The sequence below is a fragment of the Cibotium barometz genome, chromosome 64, assembly GCF_041138505.1.
Source record: "Cibotium barometz isolate CiBa-2024 chromosome 64, ASM4113850v1, whole genome shotgun sequence".
In the NCBI taxonomy this organism is placed as follows: Eukaryota; Viridiplantae; Streptophyta; class Polypodiopsida; order Cyatheales; family Cibotiaceae; genus Cibotium; species Cibotium barometz.
The window spans coordinates 9,967,095-9,984,783 of record NC_141109.1 but is presented as its reverse complement, the minus strand read 5'-3'; positions in this window follow the sequence as shown (position 1 = coordinate 9,984,783).

The window sequence follows — 17,689 nt, the reverse complement described above, 5'->3', positions numbered from 1 at the left end:
AGAAATGTTTGTTAGTTGGGTGTGTGGCCACGGTCAAGCATGATATGTGATGGCGTGCATGTTCTTCATGTGGATGGATGATAGACTAGCCGTGTAGGTTGACACCACGTGTCACAAGTATATATATATATATATATATATATATATATATAGAGAGAGAGAGAGAGAGAGAGAGAGAGAGAGAGAGAGAGAGAGAGAGAACGTCCGTCCAGAGGGTCTATGAGACCAACGAGGTATAACAATGTATCCGTGATGAATTTTGAACCATGGAAAAGAAAAAACTGTACAAAACTAGCTATATAAGCTTAAGTATGTATGTGATGCCACATGAGGACAATGTGTGGTCACATTGTTATACCATCCTCCTCCAAAATAGAACGCAAAGTAGCCATAGCATCTCCCCTCTATGATGGGAGCTCACCCTATCATCAAAGGATATCGCATATCTAGAGTTGAGTGGGACATAGTCCTTTTGAGATTTGGAGCAGTTCTTAGAAGGGATAATGTGTGGAGCTATAAGGGACTGTGCATGCTCACTAGTGACACCTTGTGTAGGGCTAGAGGTTTGTGTTAGTTGTCATGGACCTAGCTAGTCCTACTGGTGGCATTGTTGGGCCACTATACCCAAAGAATTCATGATGGAGGTCTAGGAGGTGCTTCATTGGCTTCGTCTCTTGGGGTGATGTCTTACAATGACTTCTTTGTGATTGGGAAGATCTAGTAAATACGTATCTTAACATCTCTCATCCTCACTCCATGACTTGTAAAAGGGGTCTGAATTTGTCTTGGAAGAGAATGGAATTTTCCTCGGATCTCATAGTAGGGTGGGCATTTGGATAAATGCTAGTGCTCATCCTCCACCTCACCAATGCAAAGAGAGAGAGAGAGAGAGAGAGAGAGAGAGAGAGAGAGAGCCACTTGAATCTCAGTTGGCAAAAAAGCAAAATTTACTCTCTGCAATTTCTCAATATCTGGTGCAAATTGCACTTGCAACTCTAAGGAGCATCTTGAAGTACAAAACTTGCACTATTACAAAACAATGTTGGCAAAAATTCATAGAATTGAATTGTGGTTTGTTAATGTTGAAAAATCTATCTATTATGTGGCGTTGACAAATAAATTCTTTTTTTTTTCATTAAATATGCATTTGTGTTGAAGAAAGATGATAGAGAAGCAAATGCGTTGTCAGGCGTTCTTAATACTTGAAGAAATCCGTATGTCAGGCGTTCTTAATACTTGAAGAAATCCGTACATATGGCATGCATGGCTGCAGAGGTTAGCTGCCACTTTTGATAATCCTGAAATTAAGGGCCCTCCCCTAGCAGAATGCTTAATCACAACATGCATCAGATACTGGAACAACCAAACACAAGCCCTATTCAAGCTAGAGAAGAGGCTGTTGATTAAATTACAAAAGAGGAAATCAGATTACACAATGAATCAACTTGAAAAAACCAGAGACAAGATCCTCTTAATCCTCTCAAAAGACAGAGCATTAATAGAAGCTATCAGAAGGATGCAGTAAACAATCCTAACCCTCCCCTCACAGGAGAAGAGGGAAACACCAGACATGCAGGCATTAATCAACCAAGAGAAGTCAAAAGGCAGCTAAGGAAAAGTGACCTGTCGACTATATGGAGTCACCGTTGGCCTGTCCACCAGGATTTCTGGAGAGGCTAACGCATCTCGGCAAATTCAGGCAAGTTCACAACCGCATGACCCCGATGTGCCAGAGTCATCGAAAACAGAACCCCAATTCATCAAGAGACCGGTGCCAGCCTCAGCATCCTCTATGTACCTGCAAAGAAGGAAAAGAGTCAGAACGAGCCATCTTATCCATCATCAAGAGAGGAAGGCGTCCTGGTGATTCAAGAGGAAAGTCCAAGGGCCCCATAAGGGCTCCCAACAAAGGATCGAAACCAATCTGTCATAAAGGGCGAGGAATCTACAAGACTCCCAGGGGTAGTCCCCCTTCCGCCGCCAGGAGAGCCCACCACCTGGACTCAAGATCAAGAAAGAAAAGAAGCAGCACAGAAGGTCTGCCGGCCAGAGGCCTGTCGAGGGCGCCTGCAAATCTGATCAATGTACCAACGCCTTCCTCCCCCAGATTGGAGAAGCGTGGACCGAGCCAGAACTGACCGAGCCGGAAGAGACAAAGGAGGAAGGGCCAATCAGCAAGATGAAGCTCCCTTTCAAGCCCCAACCAGCGGCCAGAGTGAGAGAAGGAGCCGGCGGCTAGGCAGAGAAGGAAGGGAGGCATTACTGGTCGAGTAGGCGGACGACACCAACAGGCAAGGCCGAAGGTCGAACAAGCACCAGGATGAAGACTCGCCATGCAAACTGCAGACCAATCCTTATCGCCCCTCCCACGCGGCGCACATGCCATCACGTGATCGGTGTGCGCCAAATGGCATGTCTTCATCGGATCCCTCTGACTCAGCGTAGTCGAATTTTGTTTTTTTTTTCCTTTTTAGCATCATGCATGGCCACATGCAGTGTCCATGCGGCAAAAGCGCCTGGAGGCCTCGCATGAAGGACACGTGGTGGTCTTTGTAAATTCGCCCCTCTCTTTTCATAATTCATCAGCCTATTTTTGAAAAAAAAACACTATTGTTTAAGGACAAGAAAAAGTTGTTGAGACTACGAGTGGTTTCGCTTCCGTAATTCCATTCTTCAATTCTACTTAATAATCAAGGCTTGTCTTCTTCTTCTTCTTCTCCTTCTCCTTCTTTTGTTGTTCTTCACCTTCTTATTCTTCTTGTGTCCTTCTATTTATGTGAATGATTTCTTGTGTTCAGCTAAAACATTTGGCTAAACACAAGATTGGCGTAGAAAATTTTGATGAGTGGATCTAAGGCATAGTATCTTCTTGAATGTTAAAAGCCACACAAAGTTTGAAGTGTGAAACAAGTACGTGGCTGCACCACCTGTGCAGAGGAAATGCTCATCTCAGTGTTGGTTGCACTATGCTATTCCTCTACTTGAGAAGGCACAACTATCACAAGAGGAGGTTACAATCCTTAACAAAAAAATTGATGGGTTCACTACAACCATGGGCGACGCTTGAGGGGAAACACACATTACACACTATATGGTTCACTATACCCATGGTCGATGCTGGGGAAACACACCTTATACACTATATGGTAAACCCTTAGTGCAAAAATAACCCTTAAAACAAATCTTATATTTTTATGTAAGTAATTTCTGGCATACCATCTAAGCACATGTGGTCACTTGCACTTTGGAGCACACAAGGAATGGAATGACCCCAATATCTAGCACTTAAATACAAGGCATATTGGGGGATTGTAGAAGAGTAATACCATTCATGAAATGTTCAACTGGTTAGGTGTCTGAGTGGTAGAAAACACTTTAAAAAAAACACAAACAAAAATTCCCTCTCTATTCTATAGTTAAAAAGGTCATGAATCCACACATTTAAGCACGATGCACTTATTATTATAGTATATATTTAAGCCTAATACATTTTTAAAGTGAGTATAAAAGTCACTTATTTTATGGCAAGGACAAAGCAATTGTTCATAACATTATTTTTGCAGCACGTAATGCCACACTAAACCATGTAAGATACATGTTACGATGTAATTTGTTTTTCCCAAATCAAATACGGACTATGATATAATGTTTTCTAAGAAGAAATCTAATAAATTGTAATCGAGCCCTAAACAATATGGGTTACCATGTTTTTCTTTCTCTCCAAATATGGAGTATGATCTAATGTTTTCCAAGAAGAAATATAATAACTTGTAATCTATTTTTTGGATTATCTATAATTGCAAAACAAAATTTCGTCATGATATAATGTCTTTTGATATCCCAAATTCCATTTTGAAAATTTACAAAATGATGCTATGAAGTTGACTATAGATGTTTATGAAATGCTTACATGTGAAATTTTAACAAAAAAGTTTAATCCCTACAAGTGTGATGGTTGGTTGGCCAACACATGGCCTTATGTTGAGAATTTGTTGACATGCCAACTAATGTGAGGAAAAGTGATGTCTAGCCAACAGTGGCCTAGTTTAATATTATTTTTTCAAATATTAATTGATGATGATAGGTGTGAGAAGTCAATTAGGCCAACATTGGCCTAGTTTGATATTATTTCTTCAAATACCAATTGATGATGATAGGTGTGATGAGTCAACTAGTTTCCATCTTCTTCTCCCTCTAGCCCCCAATGATGATCTTTCGTTCAGCCTCATCTTCTCCCATGACTTCGGCCTCATTTGTTGTTCTTCTCAACCTCTTCATGATTTCTACCTGCCCACCTTTCTATCTGCCTCAATTGTTGCGCTTCATGCTTTCTACATGCCCACCTTTCCCAAGCTCTTCATTCCTTCTCTCAAAACATCTCTAAACCTCTTAGCACATGAGTCTAGACCTTTCTTAAGCTCTCTATAGCATATTTGTAGACCTTTGATGAGCACAACATCTCAAGGCCTTTCCCAAGCTCTCCATCTCCACACTATCATATTTTAGAGCACATCTATAGATCTTTGAGCACATCTATAGACCTCTAAACAAATCTCTAGGCCTTTCCCAAGCTCTCCAGTCTTTATTTCTTCCTTTTTTCACACTAGCATATAACACATACGTAGATCTCTGAGAGCACATTTACACACTATTCCTAATCTATTCATTCTTAATTCTTACTTATCTCAACATTATCAAAGATTTGGACATTGGCATCCACCTCTTAATACTCTACTTAAAGTCAAAGCTCTCTAATAGAGCTTAGAGCATAACGTCCCCACTTATGTTTAGAAGGCTAATGCTAGTGACATTGCATCCTTTAACGAGAGGGGCACATAGAGTATTGAAAAGGCACATTCTTGATTTTTAACTTAGCAAGGATGGGAAACAATTGGTGAAGGTTAATGACATCTTACTGAAGTCGGAGCTAGGAAAAAGTTTTAAAGGAGGAGCAATTGATATTGTCAGATATGTATTGGTACTACACTGTGAGGTCATGCGCTTATACCATGGGCACTTTTATCCCCCTAGGTTTTCCCCCATGGCCATCCAGGTGTGAACAAGCACCTTAGGATTAGTGAGTATATAAGTAACCTCATCCTCAATTTAGTTGTTGTTGATTTTGTACTTCATTGTACCTTGAGCTCTTGCTCTTAGGATTAGCTAGTATATAAGTAGCCTCATCCTCAGTTTAGGGTGGTTGTTCATTTTGTACTTCATTATACTTGGAGCTCTTGCCAGGGATTTCACTGATGTAATTCCAAGCACGTCAATAAGTTATTAACTCTTGATAATGATGCTTGAAATCAATGTTAATAATGTTGTAGTAACATTCCCGATAATTGACCTAAGGTTTTGGTAAACCCCATCGGGCTTTTGTTGTTTCCTAGCGATCTATTATTATAATCTATAAAGTTGATAGATGGTGTCATTTCTCATTTTTTAATAGTAGTGACACACCGCTTCTCTCACAGATAGGAAGCCCTTTCTTAGTCAGGTTAGGTAGGTACTATCCCTGAGAAAATCCATGTGCTGCTTGTGGATTGGGCTATTAGTCCTATTATTGGACTATTTTGGCCCTTGATATAGACAGCTTAGCCTATGTTTTGCATATAGAGTACAGTGTACGGATTGGACATCTTGTCCTTCATTAGGTGGTGGTTGTCCTTGATTTACGTTTGTACGCTATTTGTGTGCGCTTTAGTTTAGACTTAGGGTTAGGGTCCGAGGATTACTTTATGCTTTAGCTTAGACTAGTAGTGCTAGTCCTTGCTATGGAGAAATATGATTGTGTATATGGGTGATTGGACCATTTGTCCTACTATTGGGCCGTTGTGGTCCTTTCTTGTGCCTCCTTTCTTGTGCCACATCTCTTGCCATAGGATAGCAAATGTGATCGATTGGACCATTTGTCCTACTATTTAGTAGTGTTGGTCCTTTTGTCTTTTGTAATCTCTATTTTGTTATGAAGTGTAGGCCATTGGAGTATTGATCCTTTAGTGGGTTGTACTACTCCCTTGGTGTAAGCTACTTGTTTGATATCACTTGCATATATTGCAGTGTAGTTTGGACTATGAGTCCTTTGTGTAAGCTACTTGTTTGATATCACTTGCATATTGCAGAGTGTGGTTTGGACTACGAGTCCTTTGTTGGGCTGTAGTGGTCCTTGCTGGTGGTGATTCGCATCTTACGCATATTTTTTTGAGGTATGCTCTCAATTTTTATATGTAATTGGACATGTATAATATGCTTTTGTATTATATTGTCTTACATCTTGGTTATATCCTATTGAAAGTTTTTTTTAATTTTAATGGCAAAGAGGATGTAGTATATTTATGGAAGTCTTTAAAAGCTATAAATGTTAAAGTGATTTTTTAAACACAACTTACAAGATTAGTGTATAATTTAATGTCATTTAAATCTAGTTTTTATATTTATTACATGTAGACTTTTTTAGTAAACCATGTACCACTTGAAAACTAAACGCAAAAAGTTAAAATTATTACCTATGTGATGCTGCCCTCACCTCTTGATGACAACGGCCAACTACTGCAGTCTCTCTACACTCACTTTCTCTCTCTTTAGCACTCTCTCTCTCTCTCTCTCTCTCTCTCTCTCTCTCTCTCTCTTTCACACACACACACACACACACACACACAAATGTGAAAATGCATCTGGTAGGCCCATCGTGGCTATATTTATATCACTGTCGGGCCTGTCGAGCTTTTGCATTTTCCCAGAGGGCACGCTGGGAAACTTCAAAAGCCCAATGGGCTCGGTGGGAAAATGCAATAGCCTGACAGGCCTTTATTGGTTTCACAGTCCCTCACAAGAGGTCAACTTTTTTGGTGTCAATGACACTGGTGTATTATTGACTTATTTACACATGTTAATAATGTAAAAAATTTGAGTAATTATGTAAATATGAAATTCTATTTAGAGTTCTTGTTGATGGTGCAAGTAGGCAAGCGATCTTTGAGGAGTAGGTAAAGCCAAAGCTCCATTAGTTAGATTACCTTTCAGTGTAGGATTAAATCTATAACATTGGCTAATGTTATGATTTCCCGTACCCGCGTAATAACCACACCATAGATTAGGTCTTAGTTTAAGGTGTGGAGACTCCATTGTCGTGTGATTTGATTTACAATAGTACGCACACCAAATCATATCTCTCTTTAGGTAGAAGTGAGAATTGCTCATTTTTTCAAAGTGAGTTTAAATTTGTTTTTCAATTGTTTCATCAATCTATTGATGAAATCAGGATGATCTTTCTTCCCTTTGAACTTCTGTCCTTTAGTTCTTTCACTTCTTGAGCTAGCCTTGAATGATGCTTTAGAGCCATGTATTTCTCTGGGTGGTCCCATGAAATTGTCACTATAATCTATGGCATCCACTGCACATTCATTGAAGGTTTTGTGCCTTTGAGCATAAAGTGCATCATGTAGCTTTTTCTTTCTAAGCCGTCTAAGAAAAGAGAGATCAATCAAGTTTGTCTAGGTCTCTCATCAGGCTCACTCCATAGAGATACTTGGCCTTGCTAATGTATTCCCTCATCGTCTTAGTTTATCTAGGTCTCTCATTAAGCTCACACCATAGACAGACTTGGCCCTGCTAATGTATTCCCTAGTTGTCTTTGTTTATTTTATCTTAAGAGTGCTCAATTGATTTACTGAACTCCATTTAGCTCTAATCTTGGAATAAGCAATCAAAAAGGATTATTTCAAATCTTTATAAGTTGCTTTTCCTTTGGGTTCTAAAGTTTTAAACCATTTGGTAGCATGATGCTCTAGGGTAAATTGAAAAGCTCTAACCTTAGTGGGGTCGTCATTCAATTCTAAAGCTTCACAAACTTGGTCAAAGGTCTTTAAATGGCTATGTGCATCACCAATCCCACTAAACTTTTGCATTGCCTTAAACACACTCCAGACCCCTTAAACACACTCCAGACCCCTTAAATACACTCCAGACCCTAGAGTTTTGTTTGTTACACTCTCTCTCCCAAGGACCGTGGAATGCCACCAACTGTCGCAATATCATGTTTCCTAGTAGTAACTACTCTACCAATAGCTTTAGCCAATTTGATGGCATCACCGGCTGACACCATTCCAACTAGTGGCATGACATGTGGTTGAACTAGAATGGGTCTTTCCAATGGTGCAAGAGATGGAACTCCTGTAGTTTCTCCTCCTCTTACTGGAATAACATGCACTCTTGGGGGAGCATAGGTGGGAACACAATGATATAACCCTACTATCACTTCAAGACTTTCGGCAATCTACATAGGTCTAATAGAAGTGGTTTACTCTATTGATAGCATATGCATGCTCCTCACTAAGTGATGTACCATAGTGTGTTCCCCTTGGGAAATAGGTGGAAATACCAAATTAAGATAGTTGTAAGATGCATATCCACAACAGGATACCCATCACCATATAGGGTCCATTATCAGGTATCAAGTAATCATGATGAGGCAGAGGTGCAATGTCGATTGAGTTACCATAGAAAGTAAGAAACCCACTCGAGGCTTCTATGTCCCAGGTTCCTCTAGAGATTGCTTCATCATCCCTTATCTTCACATTTACACTTTCATCTCCCCCTACCTTGCCTCTTTCATGAATTGCTCCACTTTAGGCTCGTCCCATAGGGAATATATCTATTATCCTAAATATCCCTGTAGAAATAGAATCCCAAGTTGATTCTATCTATGTAGAAGACATTTGGATTTTTTGGATATTGACTCGAATTGGTTTCCCTTATTGTTGGTAATCACATTGAAAACTTTGTTCTTTAAGTCCGTATACATATACTTGCCTAAAGATTTCCTATCTCCGTGTCTCTCTGGGTGTGTGGAGGTTCACTTAGAGATTGTCTAACAATTTCTCCACTTGTAGAAATCCTCATAAAGGGGTTAGTATTACTACTCAACATCATGCCTTCTATCTTGGACATGGTGGCCTTGGCTTCATGTGCAATATCTTGATACCAAGAGCCTTCATGTGCAATATCTTGGCTTCATGTGCAATATCTTAACACCAAGAGTCTTCACTCCCAATTGATAATAAGTGGTCAAACTCACTACTTGTCTTACGACCCAACCTGTTAGGCTTAGTAGGTTCAACTCCATTACCAATAGTGGGAGCATGAGAAGCTCTTTATGTATCAGGATGCAGCCCCAACCTGTTAGGCTTAACAGGTTTAGTTCCACTGCCAACAGTAGGAGCATGAGAAGCTCTTTCTAATCCACCAAACCGAGAGCTACCTAAGACTATTCCACTATGCAATTGCATAGAAACAATGCCCAAATGAGTCTAAACTCTAAGGGGCCTTTGTTCAACTAAGTTCCTTGATACAAGAACTTTTAGGCTAGTGGAAATTTAAGCTGAGAATTACCCTTCTTCCACTATGTTTTTAGTTTCATCAAAGTAACCAATGTCTCCGCTTCTCTAAGATTCAATTGCACCTCTGTCAATCTCATTAAAAGAGAAAAGCAAGTAGTTAATCAAATTGAGGAAAGGACTGAAGTCTTGAAAAGAAGTTGCTCTTAGGTCAACAAAGTACTCTCCTGTATAGCAGTCTCGGTATTATTCAAGGGTGGTAGTAATAAGTTATACATGCTATGCAATTCCAAGGACATAACACAGTTGGATGTACACAAGATTTTTCTTCCCAACCTTGATCCTAGGTAATTCGTTGGTAGAAATCTACTAAGAAGGTGGTTTCTATTAGCTCAATTGAGTAAGATTCAGGAATCAACTATAGTATTCTAAATTGGATACTCTAGCCTCTTACACCTAGTGAACTAGACTTCTACACTCTCTCTCTCCCTTGTGTTCTTTGATCTATGAGCATCGAGTGAGTGAGTGTGCAGCTTTGCTTTTATTAAAACCATAAAACTATGATTGCCAACTTCATGATGAAGAGATATACATTACATGGGAAAAAATTTCCAGAATGTCCATTATTGTCAAAAACCGTCATGTTGAAGAGCTATGCATCATATGGAAAAGGGTGAAAAGATCATATATCATGCATAATATGGCCATACACACAAAATCTTCATATCTAGAACACTACTTAAGATTGCCATTGTGAGTTGAAAAGGACACTAAACCATGTCCAAGTCTTATGTAGCAAGGGGAGTTGGTTTTAGCTCATGAAAGCAAACACAATCTTTCATTGCCTTGGAAGCCTCAATCCATGGGAGCACATAAATTAATAATTATATACCTTGGAAGCATCAGTTGAAATAATTATATGCCTTGGAAGCCTCAATTCATAGGAGCACATAAATCACGTCATTGGAATAATTGTGAAAATTAAAAAGAGATAATTGCTTTTGGGAATGATGATTTTTATGGACACTTGAAACTTGTAGAAATCTTGGTCAAATTGATGAAATTGTATATATGTATATATTTACATGCATGCTCATGTTTCATGTTATAAATTTTGTAGATCACACCTACCATGTGCCTTCTTTCGGCCGTAACCCTCTGCTTGAGAGGCTAACGTATTTTGGTAATGGTGACTCAACATGTAAACCTTGAGTCATTCTCATAAGGATGTGGTAGACAATATGGAAAGATATGCTTTTTATCATAATTTTAAGGCACTCTCACATTTTATGTGGCAATTAAATAATTATTATTTCTCTCTTGAGGATGCAACCCTCCTAGGAATTCAAGAATCCAAATAAGTTCTAACTAGGTTTCATAAATAATTGAGTCAAGCTTCATCCAAGTTGTTCAGCTTCATTAAATAATTATACTTAGTCAAAAGTGCTTATGTTCTCGTCATGATGACATTGTAAGACATGCTTGTACTCTTCACATAAATCCAAAGATTGTATATTTAGGCCATGTCCATGTAAGGTAAGAAAAGAGGATTTTTACATTCAATGATGTTAAAGTTGAATATTAGTACCATCTTAAACTTCACATGCAAAGGGCCTTTATTCTTCCTTTTAAAACCACACACACTACTACTCTATCTATAAAAGACTTTTAATAAGATGGGAAAAATAATCATAGAATTTTGATCTATAGGGGGGATGAGTTTGAGCATGACACATAGAGTCTTCAAACATTATTCCACCCATCAAAATGCTAGACTACTGCATGTGATGAGCGGACATCTAGAGCATGGATGGGGGATACTCGCTTTCCATTCTTTTTAATGCCTACTCGCGTAAATCCCATAAATGTGAGAGTTGATTATATTAAATCTAAGGATGGTTGGGGATGTGTGGAGCTTAAAAGAGGAACATCTCTTGGATGTTCTCCACAATGCTCAACACATATGAGGCCAAAAGGAAGGGCATAATCTCTCAAGCTTGGAACATTCTCAAAGACTAAAGGGTACCTAATTTCATGCTTCTAATTAGAATATTCCTTGGAACATGCCCAAGAGCGCAAAAGGTTGATGCTAATTTCAAGGTTTAGACCATATGAGGTGGCTGGCTTGGAACATGCCCAAATGCGTAAAAGGGTAATACTAATTTCAATGTTTAGACCTTATGAGGGGTTTGCCTTGGAACATTCCCAAAAGCACAAAAGGGTAAGGTAATTTCAAGGTTCAGGCCTCATGAGGCATTTGCAAGATGAGAAAGAAACCCATGCAACAAACCTTTTGAACTTTGTGTAGGACATAAAAGCCCAAATAGCAAAGTTGTTTTTGCATTGAAAGGAAAGAATGTATACATAAAGTCATGAAACAATCTAGTAGATTTACAAAGGCCTCTCTCTCTCTCTCTCTATCTCTCTCTCTATCTCTCTCTCTCTCTCTATATATATATATCTTCTCTCTTTGTATATATACATATGTAATAAGGTCCAAGACTTGACCCAAAATCTATGCAATCTACCTTTTACCAAAATTGGGCAGATTTGGGAGTTCATTTTCAAGCTCATTTCAAGCCAAGAGGTGAAGGGCGATGCAGCACACCAATTAAGGGTTCTTGACATGCGGGGGACGTTGTGCCCTTGGCTTCGCCGACAGCAGCTTTGACAAGGAGCTCGTCTTCAAATCTCACCTTCATCACCTGGATGTGCAGGAGCTCACTTGGCTGCAATTTCGACAAAGGCGGACCACTGTGGTGGTGGGAAGGAGAGGAGGATTTCTGGGTTGCAGGAGCAGTGATCTCTCGTCCCATAGCTGGTGAGAAATTGGAGGCAAGGGAATGGGGGCAGGCGAAGGCAGGAAGAGCGCAATTGCAAGATGAGTTTGTTGGGAGATAACACACACACACACACACAAAATAATGGAGCGGGAGAAGGCAAGGCTGACGGGCTTGTACAGACGTGAAGGTTATGGGCGCAAGCTAACGCAGGACGAGCGCAATTGCAAGATTACTTTGTTGGGTCTCTCTCTCTCTCTCACACACACACAGTGTGATGCGGCGGCAGAAGGCAAGGCTGATGGGCTTGTACAGACGTGAAGGTTATGGGCGCAGGCTAAGGCAGGAAGAGCGCAATTGCAAGATCAGTTTGTTGGGATAAAACACACACACACACACACACACACTCTGATGGAGCGGGAGAAGGCGAGGCTGATGGGCTTGTACAGACGTGAAGGTTATGGGCGCAAGCGAAGGCCGGAAGAGCGCAATTGCAAGATCAGTCTGTTGGGATAAAACACACACAGACACACACACAATGATGGAGCCGCGGGAGAAGGCAAGGCTGATGGGCTTGTACAGACGAAGCGAAGGAAGGAAGAGCGCAATTGCAAGGGTAACACACACACACACACACAGACACACAGTGATGGAGCGGCAGAAGGCAAGGCTGATGGGGTTGTAAGAGCGCAATTTTGCTGCGAGACACCTCCCCACACACACAGAGAGAGAGAGGGGTAACACACACACGCACACACAGAGTGATGGAGAGGGAGAAGGCAAGGCTGCGAGAGACACACACACACACACTGATGGAGGGCTTGTATAGGCTTTTTTTTGCAGGGGCCAAGCCCCTTTAGAGAAACTGCATGCGCACATTCCTTTGGTACCGAGATTGGCTGCCACACGCAAAGTTGACCTTGTACCAAAAAGCATTCTAAAATTGTGGACAAAGTCTCCGCCGACACGCCCAACGAAAACGCGGCACGTCACATGATATATTGGTCCTTTTTTTTGGGACGACACGGTAAAATACACGAGCCCTTTAAAGTTATGAGTCAAGGAGCACAATTGGAAGCATCCACTCAAATCCATAAGCACTTTTGGATGACACTTTGTAATGGCTTGTCTTTCTTTTTTTTCCCTCTCTCTCACTTCGGTCGTGTCGTGCTTGCTTTTGGGCATTTTAGTCGTTACATGTAGTCAATTCATTTGTTTATTCATTAACTCTACAGCCACTTAATCTATGTGCCCGTTAACAAAAAATGTAAAATATGAATCGGTGAACGCCGATGAATGATTCATTCTTACTTTTTGCTTTGAAGAAACGAAGACAATGCGCTACTCACAATGGTGGCATTCATGTTGACCTAAGCGTGTAGAGCGTTTCTGGTCAAGAATTCATTGTTATTATTGATGCAAAGAAGGAAAGTCGACTTTTCAAAATGACAGGGGATTGATCCAAACTAAGGCATGCACCAACAGTAACAAATCGATGCCTCATTTTTTTTATTGCTAGAATGAAACATAGACAACTTTATTGAATGCCAAAAAACTACAACGAGAAATTTTTATTTTAATTGGTCTTTAATACGAAAACAAGGTTTTTTATAGAATCCTTAGAGTAATTATCAAGAATGAGGTAAATGCTTCGATCGTTCCTTGAATATAGAAGAAGCCTCTAACATGCTAACCAATATAAGTCTTCAATTAAGTTAATCTTAACAACACTTTTTCTGTGGATATGTGTGTGAGTGGAAAAAGAAAAAGAAAAAAGAAAAGACACACAAGCGTAGAGGAATGTAGCCTTCCCCCATTACTTTCAATGTTGAAAGTAATAGGGGAAGGGTACATTTATCTACACTTTCAATGTTAAAAGTGTAGAGAATGGATTCTTTTTATAGTGATGCTATATGCATAGCTTGGAAATCGTGCGTATGCTGTCATAAGCTTGAACTCGTTGTTTTCAATATCTATTGAATGCTTAACACTATAAAATCTCATGCTCAAATGTGTATACTCATGCCCCATCTCAAACCTTTGCCAAAAGCCCACCTCCAATCTTAAACAGGTTCTCTTTTTGTAGTAGATGCAACCTAACCCATTCAATTGCTCATATTTGTGCGCTCTTGTTTATTTTAGTAGTAGGCAAATTCAGAGAGATGGCCCAACCTACAAATAATGCAGTCACTTGTATCGACCCTCCACCTTTTGGTGTGGGAAGCTAGACGGGATAAATTACACTCTTTGGAAATTCAAGATTAGGCCCATTTTGGATTCTCATATGAGTTGTGGAAAACAACAAGACATGGGTTGATGTAAAGTAGGGTCTTACTTTGACATGGGTTGATGTAAAGTAGGGTCTTACTTTGGATCCCCAATAGATCCATTACAGAACATACCTTCAAATCCTACTCTCTCTTTAGCATGGAGATGAAGGAATGCAGATTTGTCAATGATGATTTGGTGTGCCATTGTTACCAGTGTCATCAGGCACGATGACACTGATTCACCATACTACAACAACTTTTCAACCATGGAAAATTCTTAAGAACTAGTATATGAGACAAGGAATTAGACAAGGATACAAAGTAAAAAAGCATTATGAAGAAGAAGCAACAGAGCACTCTATATTGCAAATCAAGAATCTACAAGATTAGATGGCAACGATGAGGATCACCAAGACTTGTGAAGAAGTTCATGATCATTGTCCAATATGTAGATGACCTCATTATGATAGGGAACCATGAAGAGAGGCTCTAGCACATAGGTTAAGATGTTGAGAGTTCCTAGTTTAAAGAAATGACACACCTTGGGCTTGTGCATTTATATTTGGGGATTGAGGTATGGAAAAGTCAGATGGAATCTTTATTTCTTAGCAAAAGTTTGCAAAAAGAGAAATCGTGAAGGCATTTGACATGGTTGAGTGCAAGTGGTTACACCCATGAGATTGATGTGAAGCTATCTATAGAAGATATTTCTCCACTTGTGGATATGAAAGAGTACAAGAAGTTGACACTAAGATTTTGTGACTCAAATTGGGCAAGAGATCATAATAGTAGAAATTCTGTTGTTGTTGGCCATTCTTTTTTAATTAGGTTTGGAATGACATCTTAGATGAGCAAGAAGCAGCATATAGTGGCACTTTCATCTACAAAGACTATTGAGTATAGGGACTTTACTATTGGTGGGTACATGCATCATGCTTTCCTTCATATGAAGCAGTCTAGTTAAGAAGGATTTTGGGAGGTGTAGTTCAAAAGGGAGTGACAAGTTGTGGGACAATTAGAGTTACATACAAGAACTTGGTAATTTTTTTGCTTGCACAAAGCACGTTAAGATACAATATATTATGTGCATGAGCTTATTATGAATGGATATTGGGATTTAGTCATGAGGGTTGTCTCTTTGTGGTTTGAGCATTGGGAAAAGTGATGCTATGCTACCCAAGTATTTCTCAAATACCAATCATTTTGAAGGGTAACCCTACCCAATCAACAATTACAATTATCTCTACATTGAGAAAAGTGATGCTATGCTACATAGGTGCAAAGTGAGTAGTATTTCTCATAAACCAGTCATTCTAAAGGGCAACCCTACCCCATCAACAATCATCTCTACATTAGGAAAAGTGATGCTATGTGACCTAGGTAAAAAGTGAAGTATTTCGCATAGACTTGTCGTTTTGAAGGGTAATCCTACCTGTCAACAATAATCTCTACATGGAGGGGTTAATGTTATTGGAATATATGTATGGACTATAATGTATGATAATTAATGTGGCCTTTCACCATTTGAATGTGCACCCATGTCTACACTTCACTTTACTTCACACAAGTTTGTGCTCATGTGCAATGTGGTTTTAGCCCATTTTCATGTGCACCTATGTGTATATTTCATACACTCCATACACTAAATTGCCACTAAATTGCATTGAATGCCAACAACACTTCCCAAAAAAATACGTATTGGTCCCCAACTTTGACCCTTGCGCCCATGCCATATGTGCATCCATGTTCGTATTTCATGACACATGTCCTCAAACTTTCCATCATGATGCTAATTGTGTACATGTGCATGTGTGCATGCATGTGTGCAGTGGTGTATAAAGCTTTATGAACCTTAAGGGTTGAATTGGTAGAAAAGGATAATTTTTAGTTACCTTAAGGGTTGAGTACATGTGTGGAGGGGGGTATAAAGCTTAATGAACCTTTAGGGTTGAATAGGTTGAAAATGATAATTTTTAGTTATCTTAAGATGTATTTGAGTGGTGATTGTAGCTAGTCACTAGAGGGCTTATTGTTCCAATGTTTTTGAGGCTAGATTTATGTGAGAAATAGTACATACTAGAAGGATGGACATTGTTGTAATGGATAGCATATCATGATGTTCAAGATATTTCACAAAGAACATAAACTGTAGAGATGGAGGTTAAGTAGACAAGTTTCATGAGTACATCGGGAGCGTTGTGTGTGTGTGTGTGTGTGTGTGTGTGTGTGTGTGTGTGTGTGTGTGTGTGTGTGTTCCTATGCATGAGATGTAGGTTTAGTTAGTACATTGGAGCGTTCTACATGTGTGTGCATGTCTTCCTATGTATGAGTGTACATGTGTATGTAGTTTTGTGTATACATGCGTGTGTGCGCATGTGTTTATGTGTAGGTTTGTGCATGTGTTCCTCTTCATGTGCATCAATGTGTATGCATGTGTTCCTATGTGTGTGCATCAATGTTATGCATGTGTGTGTGTGTGTGTGCGCATGCGCGCGTGTGTGCGTGCATGCGTGCGTGCGCGTGTGGGTGTGTGTGTGTGTGTTTGTGTGCAAGTTTATGCATGTGTGTGTGTATCAATGTGTTGTGTAGGTATTTTCATGCATGCATTTGTGTGTATCAATGTGCGTGTGCGTGTGTGTGTGTGTGTGTGTGTTTGTGTGCAAGTTTATGCATGTGTGTGTGTATCAATGTGTTGTGTAGGTATTTTCATACATGCATTTGTGCATGCATTTGTGTGTATCAATGTGTGTGTGTGTGTGTGTGTGTGTGTGTGTGTGTGTGTGTGTGTGTGTGTGTGTGTGTGTGTGTGTGTGTTTGTGCGCAAGTTTATGCGTGTGTGTGTGTGTATCAATGTGTTGTGTAGGTATTTTCATGCATGCATGTGTGTGTACAAGGATACATACATGTGGGGAGGGGGGAGGGTGGAAAGGGGGGGAAAGCCCCCCCTTTCTACCACATGTTTATTCATCATGATCATTTACTTCATGCATGCCTACATCATTTTTGCATGGATTTTTTTAAAACTATGTATCCTTGTGCGTGTATGTGTATTTAAAGTTGTGTAGAGCAATTATCACTTTATTTAGATTTTATTTCACAAAATGGTCGAACAACACATCATAGGTAGAGGCATCCCATGAATAATGATTTTAATTGACAAGAATACGCTTGTATGCTCACAAGATTCTTTCTATTGTACCCTACACTCCCACATTTCCTTTATTATTTTTATGTCTTTTTTACTTTCTTATCTTTGTACCTCCCACACCTAGACTTTCACAAATTCCTAGTCAATTTTTGCATG